The sequence below is a fragment of the Urocampus carinirostris genome, chromosome 2 (genome assembly GCF_059441175.1).
Source record: "Urocampus carinirostris isolate Australia breed hairy pipefish chromosome 2, RoL_Ucar_1.0, whole genome shotgun sequence".
NCBI classification, from domain to species: Eukaryota; Metazoa; Chordata; class Actinopteri; order Syngnathiformes; family Syngnathidae; genus Urocampus; species Urocampus carinirostris.
This window is the reverse complement of record NC_142350.1, coordinates 7,832,636-7,857,109: the sequence shown is the minus strand read 5'-3', so window position 1 is coordinate 7,857,109 and position 24,474 is coordinate 7,832,636. Positions and strand designations below refer to the sequence as shown.

General features: G+C 40.2%; 1 protein-coding gene across 1 annotated transcript in view; it reads right to left on the bottom strand.

Moving 5' to 3' along the window:
- Nucleotides 1–24,082, bottom strand: part of grin2da (glutamate receptor, ionotropic, N-methyl D-aspartate 2D, a) — a 100,338-nt gene extending 76,256 nt beyond the window's left edge. Inside the window, exon 1 of the mRNA XM_088328680.1 lies at nucleotides 23,669–24,082. The gene's annotated coding sequence lies outside the window, so the exon portion shown is untranslated. The remainder of the gene's footprint in view (nucleotides 1–23,668) is intronic.
- Nucleotides 24,083–24,474: the final 392 nt, after the last annotated feature.

The window sequence follows — 24,474 nt, the reverse complement described above, 5'->3', positions numbered from 1 at the left end:
AGAAACCGTCATTTTTGACTCACTGTGGCTTATTTTATGGATCTCCTCATAGCACTTTGCTGGCTTCAGATGGTTAAAGTCATTCCTGGATATGAACAAATGAACCTTGAAATGGCTGCCCATAAAACAAATGGTATTTTAGGCATACTGTGGAAAAGAACTAGCTAAAATCAAACATAGTTGGAGGCAAAAAGAAACGATGGGAAGAATAAAGCTGGTGTAAATCTCTTTGACTTTTATCATCTTCAATCACTTCAGCTCCTTAATTATTCAAATCTCTTTCCCCCCCAGCCACCGCGGACCCTTCGCTGGGACGAAAAAAAGGCAGAATCTCTTCTCGGTCGGTTGCTGCAACTGAATATCAACTTTCTTATTTGCATGCCCACGTCGCTTGACCGATCAAATAGATCATCAAAGAGTCGTCGACCGGACTCGTGCTCGCATCTCTATTTGAAATGGCAGACGGATCCCAAGAAGTACAACTGCAAGATCCCAGATCATGTCGAAACTGATCATTGTAAAACCGCTTTTGGAAATCTATTGATGCCCTGTGTGAGGCAAATTGATTATCTTGAACCTGGCATGAGAAATAGGCTGGGTTCAAGATAATGATAATATTAATAAAGATAATTGGAGGCAAATAGTGAATTTTGGAAAAAGCTTCGAAAATATTCATAATTATGAAACCAACCTTGGAAATATTGGATCTCCCTGTAAGGAATATTGATAATCATGAACCGCCTTTTGAAATATTGGTGCCCCGTGAGAGAAAAATGGATTACAGTATAATGAAACCGGCCCATGAAATATTTGTGCCTTTTGAGAAAAATTGATCATCCCGTATCTGGCCTGAAAACTGGTGCCCTGTTTGTGGCGAATTGATAATATTAAACCTGGCCTGGAAAATGTCGGTGGCCCGTTTGTGGCAAATTACTAATCGTAAAACAAGCCCAGGAAATATTATTAATTGTAAAACTAGCCATAGAAATACTGATGCCGCATGTAAGGCTAAATTGAAAATTTTGAAATTGGCCTTGGTAAAATATTGGTGCCCTGTGTGAGGTAACTAGATAATTGTGATACCTGCCTTGAAAATATCTGTTCCTTGTCTTGGGCAAATTGATGGTTTGGATACCTCTCTTGTAGATATTGGTGCCCTGTGGGAGGAAACTTGATAATTGGAAAACCTGCCTTGAAAATATTGGTGCCTCGTGCGGGGAAAAATTTACAATAGTAAACCATGCTTGAAAATATCGTGTGGGGCAAAAGAAAACCTACTGCAAAACTGGCCTTGAAGATATTGGTGCCCCATATGAGGCAAATTGAAGCTTGTGAAATATTGGTGCGCCGTGTGAACCGATCAATTGTGAAATTGGATTTTGGAACCGATTGAATGTAGACATGTAAACGTGACCATTGTCTTTTAGTTGTACGGTTGGTTACGTGACTAAAATGGATCTGTAAAAAGTGAAATCGCATAGATCTAGATTCATCAATTGCAATCATTGAATAAGAGCCTTATATTACTATTTTTTGTGTTATTTCCCCATCTTATTACTCTACCGTCATTCATTTTTAAGGTCCTCCTTCAGCATTACGCACTATGATTATTCTTCCATTTTTATATGCCGTTTTTTCAGTCTTATAGACTTCTTTTATGGTTTCATTATTCCCCTTATCTTCTTATTCTTTTTCACGGTCTTATTGCTGATTCATGTTTCCTGACAGTTCTATCAGTTCTTATGCATTTATTTAATATTTTCGGAATGTGGGTATGGGCTCAAATAGTATAAAATGCAGAAAACGACATGACCTTGGCGGAAAGAAAGTCTAAAGGGACTGGTTGTTGGGTTGCAAGAACATGTCAAAATGGGTAAGAAATAAAGAAACAAATAAAGACATAAATAAAAGCCGGACTTGGTAATTAGGAGTCGCTCACTGCGGGCGGTATTTGATTGCTAGCCGCTAATGAGATCCTTTAAGACGCTTTCACGGGCTTTAGTCCGCTTGCCGGCATCCTGACAGCGAGTGGGAAAAGGACGTGACACTCGGAGAACGGCGGAGACGGCGGGTCGTCATGGAGGTTCGATTTCTTGAAGGCAGCGTGACCCCCTGCCCAGAATTTCATCACTCTCTTCGTGCACGTCGCGGAAAAAGTCGGATTGGTTTCAGGAACAATCGGATGAAGTATTTTGGTGGGGGTTGTCTGTCGTAAAATGGCGGGTGTGGGAGAAGATCACATTTAATGGGGTATAGATATTTTTGTGGGTTGCCAAGTGGCTAACATGAGTGGCTAGAGATGGAAATAGTGGCAAAGTTGGTCTATTCTACCAAAACTCAGCTGTGGAAGGCCAGCGGCACTGAAGGACGACGCAGAAGAAGTAAACAATAACAATTGTGACAAGTGGTGAGCTATAGCCTGAAGCCATAACATGACTGGCTAAAGAAGGAAACACTGGAAAAAAGTGGCAGATGCCTGAATGGCAGGACTCTCTGCTGTGGAGGCAAGTAACACTTGACTGAACAGCCAAAAATAGAGTCTACCTTGCAGCCATAGCCCCACAGCCAAGTGGCTAACATGAGTGACGAGAGAAAGAAACAATAAAAAAAAAAAAGCCAGATGCCTGAATCACGGGACTTGGCTATGTTTGCTTGTAACACCAGCTGTGTGAGTGACACTGAAGGACAAAGCAGGAGCATCTCAAAATAAGTCAAGCCTGCAGCCAGTACGTTTTTATAAGTGGCAAGTAGATTAAAGAGAAATGGATAGAGAACGAGAAAGTAGAGGGATAGGAACAGTGAGGGAGGGAGAAAGAGAGCAAGTGCGAGAAAGTTTAAAGAGGGACAGAAAACGAGCATAAAAAGAGACACAATGAGAGAAAGAAAGCAGTTGCAAGAAAGAAAAGAGGGAGAAAAAAGAAATATGAAGAGAGAAACAAAGAGAGTAGAGAAATAAAGAGATGGAAATAGTGAGAGAGAGAGAGAGAAAATGAAAGAGAAAATGCAAAAGAAAGAAAAAGCGAAAGCACAAAAGAGCAAACGAGTAAAATAGCAAAAGACAGAAAGAGAGAAGAGACAAAGACAGAACAAGAGAAAGAGAGGAACAGGGAAAGAGGGAAAGAAAGAAAAAAGGACAAGCAAGAGAAAAGTGCGATAGAAATATATATATATATATATATATATATATATATATATATATATATATATATATATATATAGAGAGAGAGAGAGAGAGAGAGAGAGAGAGAGAGAGGGAGAGAGAGAGAGAAACAAAAGGAGGAAATAGCGAGAGAAACAGAGATAAAAAAGTGATGGAAAGAGAACGAGTAAGGAAGAAAAAAAGGAAGAAAAAGAAAGAAGAAACAGTGTCAAAGAGAAAGAGAGAAAATAGCCTGATAGACTGAGAGAGAGGAAGAGAGAGATAAAGAAATACAGCTCCAGTTGAGTGGCGCTTGGCTTTGCCAACATCCAGTGGCCATATTTCACATTGCAAGTCATTTTTCTCGTGTGCTTCGCTCCGCATTATTTGGAAACCCTGATCTGAATAAACAACGTGTTTTCACACCACCAAGAATCACTGTAATAACGCAAAATGGCCGCTTTGTACATTATTTTTCCTTCCTGATGACTTAACTTCTTTTCATAACTATGTTCCTCTTTTAACCTTCGAACAAAATCTCTTACCCAATTATTGGTCTCATTTCAATCATATTCCCCTTAGGAACACACATACTCATTTAATAATTATTTGATGACTTATTCATTCCTCCTTTATTACCCAGTTATTACTTTTTACAGCTCCCGTGTTTCGCTTTAATCATGAACATTGTCTTTCTATCTTTTTCTGCTTCTTGTGTTTGCCGGCCGTCTCTCGTCTTCCCTCTTCAATACGCAATTACTCCTCATTTTCCGTCGGCACGAGTCAGTCATTCCGAGCTGACGATGGCGAGGAACGGGAAAAAAGATTGTCGAATGTGGCTGGCTGTAAACACTAGGAGAGAGAAGGCGGCCATTTGTACCCTGTGACAGAATTTGGGCGGGGTCTCTAAACTCTATGTTTGTCCAATCAGCTTGTTTAAAATGATTGTATATGCTCATCAAATTGTGGCCAATTTTGGTGATCATATCCTTTCATTTTTTTCCCTTTATTTTGGTTTTAATTAAAGTTTCATACATATTTTCGTACTTTCATCTTTCATTCAGTGTCTCTTGAACTAATAAATCGATTCTATCAATCAATTAATTAATTATCAGCAACATTTTGAGTTGTTTTATGTAAGATTTGCAATGAATTTCTGCATAAATGAGCATTTGCTTCTGACTACCCCTTTTCGAACATGTTATGTTGTTTGTTGTTTTTATTTTAATGTTCAAAATAAAGTTTTCATTCATTCATTCATTCATTCATATTTAACCTATTTTGGGCTTTTCTGATATTTGTAGTATCTTAAAGGGACAGTGCGTAATATATAGCGCTTCTCATTGTGAACAAATGTAATTTGTTTATATAATAAGCAAAAAGAACGATCAAATAAACATGCACTTAAAAAGAAATACTGTACTTGAAAGTTGAGAAATATGCATTAATTTGAATAAGCGTGAGTCTCATGAAATAACATAATTTTCAGCCGACTTGTTGCTACAGTTACACAAAAAAACAAAAATCTGGCAAAGAGCCAGGTAAGAAAATGTCAAGAATGGTGCGGTATTGGCACTTTGAGTCTCCGTAAATTGTATTAGCCGTTGTGTACTCGTTTTTGGTCGCACGACACAATATAGGGACATTCGATGCCAGAGTGGCTAATCAGGAAGAACGAGAGATGGTGAATTTGGGCCTGCCTGGATGGGAAAAATAATTTCAACACTATCTAAATACTCGTGCATTCCTTCTCTAGTCAGCTATTTGGGCCACATTCAGCGGAACAGATGAGGTGAGTTTTACCGTCTGGGGGAATTCTCCCCTCCCAAATTTGAAGTTGTCTGGCCCACCACCACTCTTATTTGGCAGTAACAGGAACTCAGATTAGCGCGAATGATGTGAGTCAGGTACGATGGAGGGCAATAAGGTACTAGTTGGAACAGAATAAGCCAGGAAAAGAAAAAGAAACTCGTTCAAAGAAGGACGTATTTGTAGAATATAGCAGGAAATGCCTTCACTGGGTAGCTCCTTACTCGGAAATGCACGTAGTCTCTTTTTCGAGAAGCGTCTCTTTCAGCTAAGCTCACTAAAAAGAGGCGACACTTTCAGCTCCCAAAAGCTTCTTTAGATTGTTTTTGTTGCTTTTGTCCATATAATAAATAAATATTATGTAACATTATGCACAAAATTACTTTTGGGGGGCAAAAAAACCTAAAAAAGAATAAAAAGACAAGAAAAAGAAACAGCAGAAGAAAAAAATAAAGGCAAAAAGGGAAGAAGGAGGTACAATAATAAAAGAAGACTCAAAAGAATACAAAGGAAATGAGAAAAGGAAGGAAAAACAGAGAAAAAATAAAAAGAGAAAAAAAGGCTAGGGAAAAAATAAGAAGAAAGCTTCGGGAAAAAAATAGAAAATATAAAAAGAAGCAAAAAGTAGCTTCCTTAAGGCCCGGTCACACAGCTTTTCACGGGTGTATCGAGGCTGAATCACGGCCAGAAATTTCTGCCCGTGAAGCAGACGCTGTTGGACGCTTTGAGATCGCGATACAGACGAGATACAGCAGTGCTTTACACGCGGTTTTTTTTGGTTTGAACAAATTTATTGACACTAAAAACAGAAAACAATCATGACAATCTCAACAGCAATTAAGCACATTCACAATATTATATTCCAATATTACGTTTTTAACAGCAAACACGCGGTAAGAAATTCACACGCGGTTGGCCGCGCGAAAAAGTTTTGCGCTGCTCAAAACTTTAGACCACGGGTAACCGCGGGTGGCACACGTGGTACACACGAGGTGAAGACGCGGTACGAACGTGCTAGGACGTGCTACGGCTGCGGCCAAGACGTGGTTACACGCGGGTAGGACGTGAAATTTTAGCGGGTAATCGCGGGTGGAGCACGGTCATAGCACCTTTGTTCTGCGCCTGTATCACGGTGTTATCACGTGCATTAGCGTGTGTACGGCGTGTAGGCACGGTCAAACGCGATGCAGCTGCGGTTACCCGCGATAAGGACGCGGAACAGTCGCCGGCGTCTGTTTCGCAGGCATACCACGGGTAAACAGCGGGTTTAGCCAATTTTGCACATTTTCCACCGCGTCTGCTGATTCAGCCTCGATACGCCCGTGGAAGGCTGTGTGACCGGGCCTTTAGAGATGCCTATCTTTTCATTGGACAGGCATATAATTTCCTGTCGAGCCTTTCCTGTACTTAGGTTGCATGTGAGGGGAGCTTCTCTGCTTTAAAATAAGTGAAAACTAGGCTAAAGGCTCACCGTCTCTGGAACCTTTGGAGGCCTTCATGCTAATGTGCACCGAAAAGGAAATTCTCATGTCTATGGACATGGACATTGTCATTGACAATTTTTTTTTAAGTAGCCTACTTAAAATGGGTTTGGAGTAGCTACTTCATAAGAGTTCTAAGAGTTTAGTTTAAGGCCTGACAATCTGTCTGGAAGGCATGTGCAATCAAGAAGAAGGATGCCTCTCGTCTCAATAAACTGGCTAGGAAAGCGAGCTCTGTTGTGGGCAAAGAGCTGGACAGCCTAACAACAGTAGCTGAGAGACAGGCACTGAAAAAGCTGAGGTCAATCATGGACAATCCATCGCATCCGCTTCACAGCATTATCTCCGGACAGAAGAGCAGTTTCAGTGACAGACTGCTGTCACTGTCTTGTACTACGGACAGACTGAAGAGATCTTTTCTTCCTCATGCCATGAGGCTCTTTAACTCCACCCGGCAGAGTAAAGGCCCACATTAAACCACACCACCTACATTGGATATTACCGAATCTTACAGCATTATGTATTCTGTGTAGCACTATTTAGTTACTCTATATAACATGCTAAAGTGGGCATTTGCACGTCACACTGGGTATTTGTATATTGTATTCTTTTGGCTTTATTATTGTATTGTTCTCAGCTCAGGGATGCTGCTGGAAATGTGAATTTCCCTTAGGGGATGAATAAAGTATCTATCTATCTATCTATCTATCTATCTATCTATCTATCTATCTATCTATCTATCTATCTATCTATCTATCTATCTATCTATCTATCTATCTATCTATCTATCTATCTATCTATCTATCTATCTATCTATCTATCTATCTATCTATCTATCTATCTATCTATTTTGATGTCATATTTCTGATACTGTACATAGGTAAATATCAGAATCTTTATATAATTTTCCTTTGATCTAAAAGGGTGAAGTATTTTCTGTTAACTTATCAACATTTACGTGTATTTCTTCCCAATAAAAATGCATCATAAGAGCTTTCTGCTTTTCCTTTATTCAAATTCATCCCTCATAGCTACGTGGGCCGGCTTTGGGTAGAAAACTCTGGCCCTGAGGACATTTAGCAGTCAAATAACCTTTTAGAAAAATATCTAAAATCTCAGGTTCAAAAAGACAGGCAAAAGGAATTTCTACCACATTGTAATTGTGTGAAAGAGATTTGCACTTGGAAAGTGTAAAAATGGCAATTTTTGGACACAATGACCCCTATTAGATATCTACTTGTTTTGATGATTAATGATGATTAATCCTGCAAAATGTTCCAGTTTGGCAATACATTTCTGTTCGATTTAACCTCATTCTGGGATTTTGCGATTTTTTTACTCTGTTAAAGAAAAATGTGTTTCAATGTGGTAAAGAAATTTGCTCTAGGTATGAGTAAAAATGGTGATTATTTTTGACATGGTAATGTAACGGTTGCCCATTGCCCTCACTTGGCCCCGCCCAATTGGCACCAGCTGCGACTCGTTGCCTGATTGGCTTCCCTCCTATTTAAACTCTGTGCTCTCATTCACTCCTTGCCAGTCCGTCAACGAACATCTGCACTTGCAGGACTTGTGTTTTAACTCTGTGCGGTATCCTGCTCGTGGACCCAGTATCCGGTATCGATCCCGCCTGTCTCGTCTTGTCAGGTATCTTGCTCCCGTTTCTAGTATCCGGTATCGATCCCGTTTGTGTACTCCTTTCCGGTATCTTGCTCCAGTCTTCGGTATCCGGCAACAATCCCGTTTGTCTCATCCTGTTCGGTATCTTACTCCAGTATCCAGTATACGGTATCGCTCTCGTCTGCCCCTGACCTCTCTGTCACACTTCTTCCGTCCAGTGATTGCCGCATCCCTGGCGTTTGTGTTCACGTGCATGACTGCCCCATTCCCGGTAAAATGAAGCTTGTGTGAAAACGTTACGCGTCTGGGTCCTCCGTCTGTGCGGGTTCTGACAGGTAAGTCATTGTCAATCATATTGTTTTGGGTATGAATAATCCTACGAAATGTTAAATATTGCAATGAATGTCAACATCTTTTATCCCATTTTCGTCTGTCTTTTCTGATATTCTTAATTTCTTAAAGGGACTGTGTGCGTTCTTTAGTTTGAAATAACTCCATTCATTTGCAAAAAAATAAATAAAGAAAGATTGATTTGATCACTTTGAGTCTATATACTTAGTATTCTCCCTTATGATTATTTTTAGAACTAGTTTTTGGTGACACGACGCAAAACATTGATATCTGGTGGGCAAATAATACACACTGTCCCTATAAATATAAATAGAAAGAATGTTAAGGTTAAAAAAGACACGTCAAAGTAGTTCCAAGCAATTGTAAGCGTGCGACAGAGATTTGCATGAGGCCGGTGTGAAAATGGCCACTTTTGGACACAGTGAATCCTACTATATATCATCGTTTTCTTGAATGATTTATGGCAAAATCGAAACATTTTGTAGGATTAAGGACTGCATAATTTACTCCAACTTTTCCGATATTCTCAATCTATTGAATAAAAATGAAGCACATGTGCGAAAGGGACATGCCGACTATAAATCATATAGTTTTCGATATCAATTCAGCGAAAAAAGTTCTATATTGCAAAAATAATTCGGCATATCTTATCCAATTTTAAGTTTTCCCTTATATTTCTAATATGTTGAATGAAAATGAAATGAGTTAAGTTTCAAGCAAAAGTAAGTGAAAGATACCGGCACAAGATAAAAACTGCCTCTTTCGGACACAATGACTCCTATTGTAATTTGTATCGTTTTCACTATGATAAATGATAAAGTTTTCAAATGTGGCAATAAATGTCCGCATGTTTATCCCAGTTTTGGCCTTTTCTGATATGTTTTGTCTGTTAAATAAAAATGAAACAAAGGAGTGAAAGACAATTACTCTAAGTAACCTTAGTGAGAATGAGCGGTGCAGAAAATGGACAGATGTGTAAAAAGGGCCAATTTTGGACATGGTGAATCTTACAATGAATCATGATGTTTTATATATCATTAATTCAGCAAAAAATAAATTAAAAATGTAATAAATGTCTGTATATGATAACTGATGTGGGGATTACTCTTATTTCTATTCTGTTAAACAAAAATGAAACATGTTAACATTCAAAGAGACAAGTAAAAGTCCTTTTAGGCTATTGCAAATTTGTAAATTAGGTATGAGGTAGGTATAAAAAAGGCCAACTTTGAACACAATGACTTACATTATAAATCATCTTTTTCTTTGCGTTATAAAAACACATTGGATTCTTTAGAGTGATTACTCTCAAGTCATTTTTTGAAGTGAAAGACGTTAAAAAAATCTTGTGTGCTGAATAGTCGGCCCACACGCATTTTCAGCTTACCAAATCCGTCCCGCTCTTGGACACCCCTGATCTACCAGAAACTAATTTGAATAAATGGCAATGCCATTTTTAGCCTTTGAAAGTAAAAATTAATAGAAAAAGAACTCGGTGATCACATCTAGCGCAAAGCTTATTTTGGGCTAAAATACCACCAAGCTTATTGAAATAGCAAACAACTCCCTGGTTAAATTACATTTCTTTACCTACTCATGATATGATCTTCTTTTTGTTTAAAATGACCAAAAAATGTGTAATAAACTAGTAATGGTGAGTGAAATGTATAACTAGCCATTGTTTCTCAGTATCCAAAATGTCCCAAAAAATTGGAGGGCATTTTTTTATGGGGTAGGGGTGTTCTGGAAGGTATTCGTGGGATTTGTTCAAGCTTCCCCGGCATTGCCGCAGCAGCTGGTGGCTGCCAGGAAAACGGGAAAAAAAAGAAGATTGATAGTTCTTTGCTGTCGCATTTGCCGCCACCGCTAGCTCGCCCGCCGGGCTGCCACTCACTGCAGGAAGCAAACGGCGAAGCAAACAACCCGGCACCTCGTCGCAAGGCGAATGGGAAGCCGTTACACAAGGGGGGTGTTGGGGGGCCGGGTGGGCGCCCTCGGCGAAAACGTTTAAATGGCGGGAGAAAAGAAGTCAGGCCGCCATATGTTCGCAGATGTCTCTTGCCGAATAGCAGGTGGCGCGGAGGCCATCTTTGTTGACGCTAATGCTAAGCGATGTTGCGCACTTGCTTCTGCCAATTTGACTATTGCGAAAAAACAATCGTGGCGGTTTTCGAGACATCTGACGATTACCGCGACAAAAGCGCTAACTATGACAGAAGCGCTAATGGCCTGGCTTTAACGAGACAGGGTTTTCTGTAACCGATTGGATATCAGGTCGTAGGACATCGAATCAATCCTGTTTTATTTTATTTTATTACAACTAATTTTGCGCTAATATCGATCATTATCATACCCGGTATCAGCTTTGGAGGCAACTCATTCTGTGGTATTGGTACCAAACACGGTTGCTGCCCTCTAATAGCCCTTTTGTACGAATAACTAAATATAAAATTTCTGATGTCTTATTCAAAGCGAAAATACTTTAAGGTTATACTGTATCATTCGTTTTAGTACATACTATTGGCTTTCTGGTATCGGTATCAGTTACTTATCTAGACTTACTTACTGGAAAGTGGGATTACACTTCCCAGATTAATAATCTTATATTTATGAGAACAAATTGGCAGGGACATTACAAAAGTATAATGTCACTGATACCAGACTTATGTATCTTATGTATCTGTACTAAAAATGGTTGCTGACATATAGTGGCCATTATATATTGATAACCAGAAACTAAATTCCTGATAATTTCATTAGATTTTATGAAAAATCAATTGGAATTGAAAAGTTTTTCTTTAAACTGAACTACAAGTTGTTTCTCATATCCACTAGTGTTTTTTTGGTATCTGTATCAACTCCTAATCGAGACTTTTGGATCGATTGGTAAAAACGTGGTTTTACACACCTATAATCAAACACATATTTGTTGAAAGACTAATGTCACAAACATTATAAAAAGCTTTTTGATACCGATACCAGACTTATTTTATGGTATTGTCACCAGAGAGGATGACTTCCCTATAGCGGTTGTTTTATACTAATAACTTGAAATTAAATATCCGACAATTTCATACTATCAGCAAATATATGTTGCGAGTCAAAGGTTTGCTTCAAACCCATATATCGATCGTTTCTGGCATCTGTTAAAGGTTTTTCTAGTATCTGTACCAATTGCTAATAGAGACTTGTGGATAATTTTAAAATGAGTTATATTACCCAGCCTTACTCCAAAAAACATATATTTATGGAAAACTAATCATCACAGACATCACAAAAAGCGCATTGTTGCCGATACCACACATATTCTATTCTATGGGACTAAAGACAGTTCCTCCAATGTAGTTGTAGTTGTATACAAATTCCGAAAAATTTTAAGCAAAAATGTTTTGGGTTCTAAAGATTATTCTGAAAAACGCGAATATGGGTCGTTTCTGCTCCCTTCTAGTGTTTTTGGTATCGGTATCCATTTATATTTGAGACTTGTCGAAGTGTCCTTGGGCAAGACACTGATTCCCTAATGCCCCCAATAACCAGGTAGGCGACTTGCATGGCTGACTCCCTATTGGTGTGTGAGTGTGTGAATGGGTAAGTGTGAAGCACATTGTAAAGCGCTTTGGGAGGTCCTCATTGACTTGAAAAGCGCTATATTAATGCAGACTATTTACCATTTACTTGTGGATCAATTTTGGGAAAAAAAGTGATATTACACATCCCTGATTATTAAACTAATATTTATGGGAAAATAATTATCATGGACATTACAAAAGATGCCGAACTGAATCCATGGTATCGATACAAAAGATGGACGCTGCCCTAATAATGACTAGAATTAAAATGAAATTTTCAATAATTTCACATAAAATGAAGCAAGAATAACAGTAAATGTTCCAGTTTAAAAAGGAATATTATCAATAATCATGATTATTGTGTGGGCAGGCTAACATCGTCAGTTTTGTAAGGTATCTGTACTCGCATTCTGATCAATACCAGTATCAGCTGCGCAATCGTGAACCTGAAATTAGAGGAATGATAATTGCTGCTTATTACGTTTTGAGTTAAGTATATGAAAAAAAGTGGTATCAAACCCCTCATATTTCCCCTAGTAAGGTCCAGTTCGTCTCCAAAGTGCCGTATGACGCTTACGCCGAAAAACAGAGGGGGCGACCAGATGATGAAGGTGCTGTATCTGAGTCAGATCAGGGGGCTTCGAGTGTAAGGGGTAACCATAGAAACCTGTACTATCTTTATCATGTGGGGTAGCAAACCAATACCCAAAAAACAGCCTGGAGAGGGAGGCTGTACTTGCCCAAGACACACCACAGGAAGTGGTACCCCGATGACCCTGGCAGTTAAGTGATTGGTGAACTGTGATTGATAACACAACTATGGCAAAATTAAGTAATACGTACTATGTAACCAGTATGTAATAAATATGTATGACCTATGAGAATAACGATGTAAGATTACTACGCAAACGCAGCTCTACGCGACCAATATCATTGTGTGCGATCCAAGAGGCGGCCATCTTGGCACCGCCGCCGCCTGGCACCATCGGAGATGGAACAACAAAGCGGCATTCCAAACCTTTCAAGCAGGATCAGAAGACGAGCCCGGCCTGATGTCACCGCCAGCAAGCCCCCTCGGGGACGTGGCAAAATGGCAGCCGAGGGATGCTGTGATGGCGACGCCCGCGGGCGGAAAGAACAAGCCGCAAAACAAATGTCGACGTGTAATTAGTCGGCTGTGGGAACAAGTGCGTTTAATCGGGTTCAATTCCCGTATGAATTGGAGCCTTTTAAAAAATGTATATACATACATACTTTTTATACATACCGTATTTTTATGACCATAGGGCCACCGTGTGAAAGGTCGCAGTTTCAGTAGCTTGTTCTATTCTGTATTTTACACAAGGCGCACCTCACAATAGGGGATGGTAGCCATCTGCTTGTGGTCGTGTTACAGCAACACAGACGAACATACAGGTGTGCATATTTCAATATACAACAGAAGCAAAATGAGTTTCGCTGTGGTTTATTTAAGGATTGATTACAAAATTAAACACACGGATATTTTTTCTTTTTTAAAAAGAGCTGGTGCAAAACTGTTTGGCTTTCAGATTTTTTTTACCTCTAATCCATAACATAACCGTCAAAATCCTCGTCCTCTGTTTCTGACCAGATCAGCTTTCCTAAATCTCCATTAAAAGGTTTGCTTTCTTTACATTCAGAGTCACTTTCCAAAAGCTACAATAAAGGCCCGCCCAAGCGTCAGCAATCCATTATTTTCATTATATAATCATCTGTAAATTTCTACGCGACCATAGTCTTGGTCCGGGTGGAAAAATGACACCGGTTCATGAAACGAAAGCACCAAGACAATTACACTAACTTTCAAATTGCTAGATACACTACGGCGTTAGCATCTATGAGTGGTACTTCCACAAACAGTCACGGGAGATGAAGAAGAATTTACTTTTATTGTCATTCTTTGTAACCATGTACACAGAACGAAATGTCAATACACCTGACCCGTACAGTTAAACTGTAGCGAGCCGATGCAGCCGCAGTCAAACAGGGCGCCGCCATTTTAGACCCAACTGCTGTGTTGGGAGTCATTAGGTGACCAAACCCCCCAATTCCAACCCTTAATGCCGAGCGCCAAGCAGGGAAGCAATGAGTACCAATGTTGTAAGACTCGGCCGAGGCTTGAACCAGCGACCTCCCAGTCTCGGAGCGGGCGCCCTACCAACTTGCATGTTGCATTTTGTTGGAAATATGAACGATACTAAGATTTAATTAATATTTGGGGGGACAACTCTCCCCAGCCTCCCATAGCCCAATAACTTTCAAATTGCTAGAAACTACGGCGGTAGCATCCATGAACACTTCCGCTAACAATGCATTGCTTGTGACGTCGTGCGTCCTCTTCTGTACAAGAAGGGTATGATAGCAGTCACACAAGAGTCGCTTCAAAGTCATAGGAGATGCACGGAAGTTGCATTTAGTTGAAAATGTGAGCAATCTCAAAAAACTTGGAATTTCACCCGAAAATGTTGTAAGTCTTGATTCATCCAAGGCACGAACCTGTGAACTCCCAGACTCAGGGACAGGGGCCCAACCCTGAGCCCACCGAACCGGTCCACGTCATTCGCTTTGCATGAGAAACAAGGCACACTGCACCATAGGGTACGGCACAGAATTTGAAGAAAATCTGAGACATTTTGTGCGCCTTATGGTCGGGAGACTAAGGTATACATTTTTTGATACTATGCAATGATTTTGTGCATTCTTTTATTGTACCTGATGACGCCTAGCGCCGCTTTCGTCTGTCATTTTTTGTAAGCGGGCTTAGTGAAGCTGAACCATGTAATAAGCGTGTAATTAGCATGTGACACTATACACGCCCGGAAAATGCTTGGGGCATGGGTGAGGTATGCACACGTAACATGCCGTACAGTACTAGCAATTTCCAGCTCAAAGGAACTACTTAACTCATAATACAAAGACAGTAGGTGGTGCTAGAGCTCTTGCACCTTTGTTTTTTTCTCCAGGAAGTGCATCTTTTAAAGACTTTTTTTCATCATTTCAAATATAATTGTGAAACATTGGTTATTTTTTCTAAATAATCTCCTTAATTGATGATGATTCTTTTTCTGATTAAATTCCCAGATGCAAATACTGAATAGTAGGCACCACACACACAGACACTAGGTGGTGATAGATCACGTGCCCCTTTGTTCTCCACGTGCCTTTTTGGTGCTAGAGCCTTGCTCATTTGCCTGCTTTCCAAAAAATGACTTTACTTTGGATTATTTTTTGATAAAAAAAACTATCGTTAAACGTTGATTATTTCGCTGAATTGAATCCCTTACATTCGCTGACTCGTAAGCATCACAAATACAAACACTAGGTGGTGCTAGAGCTCTTGACTCTAAAAAGTGCTTTTTTCCCGAATTGGGTATATTTTTCAGTTATAATTGTTAAAAGTTGTTTATTGTCTCTATGAAAATAAATCCCCGATGCATTCATTGACTAGCAAGCACAAGAAAGACAGGTGCTAAAGCTTTTGCTCTCCAAAATGTGCCTTTTAATTGTTTTTCTTTTAATACGGTATAGCAGATAGCATTCATTGACCAGTAGGCACAACAAAGACAAACACTAGGTGGTGGTAGAGCTGACTACAAATATTAACAACTCCCCCTAGAGAAGAAAAACAACAAAACAAAGTCAAAACCTGAGCAAAATGCAACAATTGCATACACGAGTGCTGCGATCCCCTGCCACAGAATCTGGCTTGAATTATTCAACTGGCGGACCGGCTACTCAAGGCCGAATCACAAGGTCGTTTGGCGGACAAGAGCAAGGAAGAAGTTGCGTCCTGTTCAGGGAAAACCTGGACAGTGCCGGAGCAAGATGGACAAGGACGCCAATTTCCAAATAATGGGTATATGCATCATTGATTTTCTATGAACAGAATCCTTTATGCCTTGATTGACTCGAAGGCCTTAGAAAACAAACAGTAAGAAGTGATAATGCTCCTGACTCTATTATTCAGATTTGTTAATCTCTTGATCACTTAAAAAAAAAAAAAAAAACGTGGATTGAAAATTTGACCCAAAATTAGACAAAGCATAATAACATTTATTGTAGGGCTTTTAATCTGTAGGAGGTAGTGCACATTTTCAAAAATATTTAAAAAAAAAAAAAAAATTCTGACTCCCCCAGAAAAACTTTGAATACCCATTCTAATTTTTTACCTAAAGCTGACCTCATTTATTGCCAAATATTCCCTAGCCCAGGTGAAGCTCAGCGCTAACAAGAACTGAGACCTCCAAACGATTGGTCGCCAGGCGCTGATTTGAACATTAGCATTCCAGCGTTAGCTTGAGCGGGTTCAGTCAGGCCGCTCCGGAAGAAAGTCAGCTTCCCGCATGGAGCCCGGGCAAGGATTGCGGGGCCGCCTAATTGACGACATCGTATTCTCTGCCGCGGAAGAGGTCGGCCCTGGGCCCCCGGTGGGAGGACACCTCGTACGAAAGACTTCGTTCAGGAGAGACTCATCAGTCGCAGAGTGCTTCCCTGGGAAGTGAGAGGAGTAAGCTGATGGAAAAGTAGAGAAAACTACAGTCGATAGGAACAGTCTTTGTCCCTAGAGGTAATAAGACCAAGAGCTAGTTCTAGTTACGAAGGAAAGATCAAGTTCAATAAAGAGTTCTGATCACAGGAGAAGGTTCACGTCCCGAGGGACAGTGCTTTTCCTGAGAGCAGGTTCAAGGCCCAACTAATTCTTTCTACAGAAAAGGAAACCCTGTTTCTGATTGCCAGGTTTATAGACACAGATACGGGGTACAGTATCAAAGAACAGTTCTATTCACAAGAAAAGGTTTAAGTCAGTTTAAGTAGCGGTTCTGATTGAATGAATGAATAAATAAAAAGAGAGGTTACGATGGGAAAGTGTTTCTCCCAGAGAAAGTTCTGGCTCTAAAGGACAGTTTTAATACTAGAAGAAGGTTATTTTCCCAAAAGACATTTTTTTCTCCCCAAAATAGGTTCTGTTCCCGGGGGACAATTGTAATTGAAAGACAAAGTTGTTCCCGGACACAGTTCTCATCCCAGGATAAGGTTTGAGTCCAAATGCACAGTTCTAGTAAAAAAAAACAACTCAGAAAATTTGTTTGATCCCCGGAGAAGGTTATTTTTTGAAAGACAAAGTTCAAGTTCCAAGTGACAGTTTTTACCAAGGAGGTACTGTTCCCAAGGGAAATTTAATCCCAGGAAAACGTTTTGTCCCAAGGGAACGTTTAAGTCTATGAGAAGGTTTGAGTCCATAGAGTATTCAACACCCTGCATCCTGTGGTCCTCGTACCAGGCCTACAACAATTCCTCAACGTTCTACAGCCAGGACATAAAGACTGGGCCATCATGTTCATCGGAGCAGAACTTCGCAGAACATCTCATTGTTGCTAGGTATTGGTATTGGTGTGACGTAGGTTTCAACTTGTAGTTTTTTGGTTTCATTTTCTTATTATTGTTTTGTGTTCTATTCAAGCTTCTTCAGTAGATGATAAGTAAAATAAAAGTCCATAAATCCAAGAGTGTGTGTGTCTTAATGAAAGAATATTGAACTATCAAATACGGAGAAGAGAATTCACCTAAAGTGTGTGTAGCCACCCTTCAGAATAACTAAACAAAATTTTTAATCGGTTTTCCTGACATAATGTTCTAAAAACGTATGTGGTGCTCCAAAAAGGCAAGACGAGTTTTGAAAAGAGTAAACTCGGCTCTTTAATTCAATTGGTCAATAAATTGTTTGTTAGAATAATGTATTTACCACCCGTATTCGCTACATGTCCAAAAGGACAGTTCTAATCCTGATAAAAAATTCAGTTCCCAAGGAACAATATTTATCAAAATGGAAAATTCAAGTCCCCAAGCACATTTCTAGTCCCAGAACAAGGTTTGAGTCGAAAGGGACGATTAAGGAAGGTTAAAATCCCAACTATTCTTGTCCCTAAAGAAAGGTTTTGTTCTGAGTCTAGTAACCGGCTACTCTAGATCTCACTGGCACCAGGGAACCGATGTCGGTCTTTAGAAGCGCTTAACAGTCTAAACATATTCAAAACCTTCGAGATCCCGATGAGACTGCCAGACCCCTTAAGGCTTATTGAGTCTTTTCAGGCAAAAAGAGAAACAAATAACAGCAGCATTGAATATCGATGCTCTCAACCGTGTCCGTCCTCAAGAACCGAATCTCCCGACCCGAGTATCTGTCAGTCAAGGCGGTCTAGTCCTTGCTAATAAGCGTTGCCATGGCAGCAGCAATGGAAACTGCTGGAGACATTTTTTTCTGTTTATTGTTTCTGAGAAGCCCCGGAATGAAAAGTGTGCCTTGCCACGATGCGCTGCTCAACTCGATTAGCATCCGTCTGTCCATTTTGTGCGCCGGACTTAAAAGTCAACTAGGATCAACCGCCGATCAGTATTGGGGAATAAACGGTTGTGATTGTGCAACTTGATCGATGAGCTTAATTGGATTTCAACCCTAAATCTTAGAGATCATAATTTGAAACTTGATCTGAACTGAACTGGACCACTAAGCTAGGTATAGGCAAGGACCAATGACTGGTATCGGTGTCGATACCAGCCTTTTGAAAGGTAACGTTACTCAAAATTGATCCTAGTATTGACTGCACTTTAGTGGCCACCTAACAAACAGGAACTGGAAATCACAGTTAGAATGATTGCTCGTAGTTAAAAAAAATATTATGTTGGGGTTGAATGGCATTTTCTTATTATGTTTTCGAGTTATCAGTGGGTATCAGTATCAGTGACTACTCAGTTGTATGAATCAGAAAAATGTGGTATCAAAAAAACAGGGACTGGAGATCACAGTTGGAATTATTATAATACAATTATCCAATCTTTATTTCGGTATTTAACTGTACTTTTATTGTATGTCAGTATGTTAGTATGTTGTATCGGAATCAATGACTACTCAGTTGAGTATTTCATCAATCATTGAAAAAAAACGTGCTATCAAAAAAACAGGAACTGGAAATGACAGAATATGTAGCCGTTAATCAAGAACCAATATCATTAAGGGATTTAATTTATTCTAAAATATGAGTTAGTGTTATTCTTATGTAGTATCAACGACTACTCAGTTAACTACTATCAATTAGAAAACAGTGGTATTGAACATCTCTAAACCAAACTATGTTTAAAAGTGTTATGTTTTAGTATTTAACAAGCAGTAAAATGGCCGCCCACAGACACGGACTAAAAACAGTTGGACATTTTTTTTCTTGAAACCAAATCTAAAAGAAAAGATGATATTGTTTTCATGTTGTCTTCCCCTTTAATGAAATAAAGAGCTCATTTCAAAATAAAAAAACAAGTTTATTTGAAATTTTTTTGCTGATTTCGAAATAAAAAAACAATTTTAGTTGAGATTTTTTTGGGGGTGTGCCCCACTTTAAGGAAAAAAGACTAGCATCTACACTTCTTTTCCAGCGTTGATGCTATTTTGATGTTATCATCAGGACACAAAAAATCAAAATCAACAAGCTCGAATATGAATGTAGCATCTATACTTCTTTCACACTATCCTATTGGTGTTGATTCTCGTTTGATGTTAGCATTAGCAATAAAATAAAGTTGAAAAATATAAAGAGAGGTACTATTTACCTCTCTTATCTGTTAGTTAGTTCGTATTGATGCTCGTTTGATGTTAGTATTAAGTTAGCAAAGCTATTTCCAAGTAAATTTCACCGTAAACAATAACTAACAAATTGTAGCTAGCACACTGGGCCTTAATTTGAAGTATGAAGGGAAGAAAATAAACAAAACAAAACCGTATTTGTTGAATTAAAATTATTTGAACATGTATTGAATTGCAGATTTTCGCTGGTTTTGAGTGAGTGACTCCCCCTTCCCTCTCTGCCGAGATAAATTGGAGGCTGGCTGTAAAATTCCCCCCTCATTGCTTCCTCCTTCATTTCCTGTTTCGGCTTCTTCTCCATCACTCGTAAACCTACACTTTAGGACCCTTCCTGGCTTCCATCAGATAAAGTGTATATACATATATATATATATATATATATATATATATATATATATATATATATATATATAAAAATGTGTGTGTTTTTGTGTGTGTGTGTGTTTGTGCGTGCTTGTGTGTGTGCCTGTGTGTGTGTAGTCTCATTCATCTCTTGCACAGGAATACATTCACAAAGAATGATGCTTGCCGATAACTGCCAGAAAAACTGAGCAAGCAAAGGAGAGATGAAATGATGAAAAAAAAAAAGAAGTGAAGAGGAGGAAATGATAATGGGGTGAGGTGAGGAAATAGAGATTACAGAAACTGAGTGAGGGACGAGGTGAGACGGTGGAAAGATGTGAAAGAAGAAGAAGAAGAAAGGATTAAAGGAAAGGGATGAAGAGTGAGACGATGAAAGAGTGAGGGAGAGGAGGAGCCGGGAGAATTATAAAGGACAGCAGGTGAGGCAAGAGGGAGGGTGGAGAAAATAAAAGTCAAACCAGTTCAGACTAAAAAGAGAGCAAGGAAAGAAAAAGGATAGAGGAGGCAGGAGGAGGGACGGAGCGTGACGGTAATTAGAAGAGGAGGGGGAATAATAAAGATGAAGGAGGGGTAAGGAAATGAGGACGGTAAAAAATAGGGAAATACAGGGGGGGGGGGATCAATGAAAAACATATAACATGAGAAAACCATGCAACTGAACACGTGTCGTCAAGGCATCACACTCAAATACCTTGGGAAAGACATCACAATGAGACAGTTAAGTCAGGGGTCATAACAATCAGACGCTTGGATGGATGGACATAAGAACCAGATAGCTAAGTAAGGGGACATAATGATTAAACCGTTGGACAGGTGGACATATATCCCCAAACCTGTGCATTGTGGCATTACAATCAGCCTCCTGTATGTGTGGGATACTCAAATACCTGAGTATGTGGACATGAGTGAAAAAAACTTGTCTACAAAGCATAACAATCAGACAACTGGGCATTAGGTTTTAACAATCAGAAGCTACGGATCAGTCATATGTCAATGAGACGGATATGTCTACATAACTCCTGGAGTAGTCATGCACATGTAAGGTAAAAGCATAGACAGAATTGATTTCTTCCACCTCCGTAATATTGCGAAGATTCGCTTGATGTTGTCGCAATCAGATGCTATGATTATAATTTATGTGTTTTTTACCTCTCAGCTTGATTACTACACTTTATTGCTCTCTGGTCTCCCGTTGTCGAGCATCAAAAGTTTGCAGCTGTTTTAAAATGTGGCTGCGAGACTACAAGTATTGACTAGTTCATGAAAGTTTGACCATATCACTCCCATATAAGCTAACTGGCACTGTCTGCTTAAAATGTTATTTGTTTTTCTTTTAAAACAGTATAATAGATAATATTCATTGACAAGTAAGCGCAACAATGACCAACACTAGGTGGTGCTAGAGCTGATTACACATATTAACAACTGCCCCAAGAGAAAAAACAAACAAAACAAAGATTAAAAACGTGAGTAAAATATAACAACCAACATGATTGTATGGACTTGCCCCCTCTTATCTCTATGATTTGATTTCCCCCTTATTTTCCTACAAGTACCATCCGCTCGGAAAATGCTGGTTGAACTGTGACTCCAAGAGCCAAGAAGAAATCTGCTCAAGAGCTTCAATGGTGCTGTGGAATGCTCTGTCTCCAGAGATAAGATCTGCAACCTCAATGGAAGTTTTTAAATCTTGACTCAAGACCCACTTCTATATTCAATAGCTGATGATTGATGACCACCTCATAATTTGCCATTTCTCTCCTTTAATGCTGCATAGCTGATGGTGAAATGAGGGGGAAGGACATATCGATATGAGTCAGCAGACCGGCGTCTGGACCTGAAGCACGTCTGCATCGACCAGATGGCAGAGATGAAAGCTGCGTCGTTGCTGTCATGGACTTTCTGAACATTTTTTTACATATTGCCTAAGTTTTTTTTTATTGATATTAAGTATGTTTAGTGTATTGTTTCTCAAAGAAAAATCGAGTGCACCCTGGTCAACCTGGAAGGGAGATTATCACTTGTGAGAACCCTTCTTAAGGTTTCATATTTTCCTCATGTTGGGGTCTCAGAGTTTTTCCTTGCCCGCGTATTGGTTTAAGATCAGGGTATGGTGTTATTGTGACCTGTGCACTTTTAAAACATGTTTGTGATTAAGGATTAATCAAATAAATGTGGGTTGACTTGATTTTGACATTATAAGAACCTGGTGGTCTCAAAATATCAATCTGTCGCCTGCGTACGCGGAGCACTTGGGCTCTTATACAAATTAGACAAATCTGTCCGTTGACAGAAAAAAAACACCCGTCTACAAGTCCTAAGAATGAAACACTTGGCTATAAGGATAGAACAATCAGATGCTTATGTAAGGGGACAAACCCATCAGACATCATGAGGACAAAATACCTCGAATTGGCCTTTTGGATTAAATACAACACGGTGGAAATATTTAGAACCAGGGTAGTGTGGCATACAATCGGTCACCTCATGTATAGTAAACTACCTATTGAGTGGACATTACAAAAAAAAAAAATCTTCTATCTACGAGGTATTACAATTGGCGCCCTCTGTTGGCTGCGGCTGCATCGGCTCGCTACAACGGGTCAGGTGTATCGACATTTCGTTCTGTGTACATTGTTACACAGAATGACAATACAAAGGAAATTATTATTATTATTATTTATTATTACAATCAGAAAGTTGTATACCCGGACACAACTTATTGAGTTGGCCTTTTGAATGGAATACAACAGGGTAGATATGAGGGAAATCTGGATGTTAGGGCTTAACAATCTGCCACCATATGGATAGAAGACAAGGCTGTTTGCGTACATAGCAACTGGATAGGTGTCTATAGACACCTATTTACAAGGCATAAACATTGGACGCCATGTTGTGCGGACATTACAATCAGACTCCAACAAAATCTCAATGTATAATTATTTCGACTATAGTTTTAATGCAAATTCACATTTAAAACTGGTGGAAAAAAATGCTAATCAAAGCTAACTTGCTCAAATCCTAAAATTAGCTTTTTAGCTTCGGGAAATTCAAACTCTGCTCGTATCTTCCAACCACAGATCCAGCAATTTATTTAGTTTTTAAATTTTCTCAGGATCAGAAACATTTTTCTGCCCCGTCGGTGCCGAGGCAACACGCTAACTGCTAAGCGCGAACCGCCATCAAAATGGATGGTGGCTGATTGTTATAACGGCAACAAGTCGTTTGGGTTGGCGTGTGAAAACTGTTGAATGCGCCCGGAGAACATCTGCATGATGATGAAGATGATGAAGATGGAGTGCGTGTGAGCGTGCCTGCATATTTCTACACTCGCTTCTGGATTGTGCACGATGCTACGGTGTTCTATGTGCCCCAAGGCTTGTGAGGTATAGAGTTGGGCTAGTTTTAGGCAGGGGGGGGCTATAAAAAGGGGGTAGTGGGGGTTTGGGGTATGAAAGAGGGGGATATTGGGGTAATAACCCACTGCAGGACACATATGCGCAACAGCTACGATACGCTTGTGCGTGCGCGCCCGTGCGTGCACGTTTTTGACAAATGTCCCGCGTCAAGTGAGTCACACCTCTGGAACTTGGCAACACGCACGCGCATGCACAGCAATGACGGAAGGGTCAAAATCAGGCGTTGAAGTGAAGGGCAAGGTGCGTGTGCGCGTTGGACTCACAGTGCGCGCGAGGCTCGCTTTCTTGTCGTCCTCCTGGCGCGCTTCTCTCTCATTCATTCACTCCATCCATCCGTCATCCGTCCGCCGGACGTCCGCCTCCCCCGTCGTCCCCGCGGCGGGATAGCGTCCCGCCGCTCCCTCGCCGCGCGTCATGACGTCCGCGGAAGGTTGAGGTCCGCTGATTGTGGACGGCTTCTGGTCTTTGGGTTTTTTTGTGCCGGGTGCTACATGTTGCTGGCGCGCCACCTCAGTGTCTGTTTTGCGGCCCGCCCGAACGCGCGCGCGCACGCCCGCCTGGATGCTGCTAGGCTTAACATTCACTATGTACCCGCGTCGCCTAGCGACCACCGCGGCCCCGCCCCTCACCGCCCGCCTGCGACACGTGTTGAATGCAAACGAAGCGAGCGCCGCGTCCTTTGCTGCCTCCTCGCGCCGCCGCAGAGCGCGCGTGCCCGTCAAGAGGAAGGAGGGAGGGAAAATCGCAGATTTTCATTCATGCCTTGATTTTGGCTTAAATCGTACTTGCGAACCGCGTTGCAAAGCATTATCTACTAGTCAACAGAACTTGTTTTTTACTCTAAATTCTTCAAGGTAAGGGTTTAATTCAGAGTTAAGATTTGTAAAAAGAGGTAGGGTTTTTAGCCAAGTTTAGAATAATTCAAACACCCTCCTGGAACCCTTCTTTTGTTGAAAACGTTAATTAGATACCCAAAACCTGCGAGATGTAGCCAATTTTAAATCGTCCAGGGTTTTAAGGTTTGGAAAACAGGGTTAGGTTTTTAGAAAATGTGTAAATCTTTTAAACA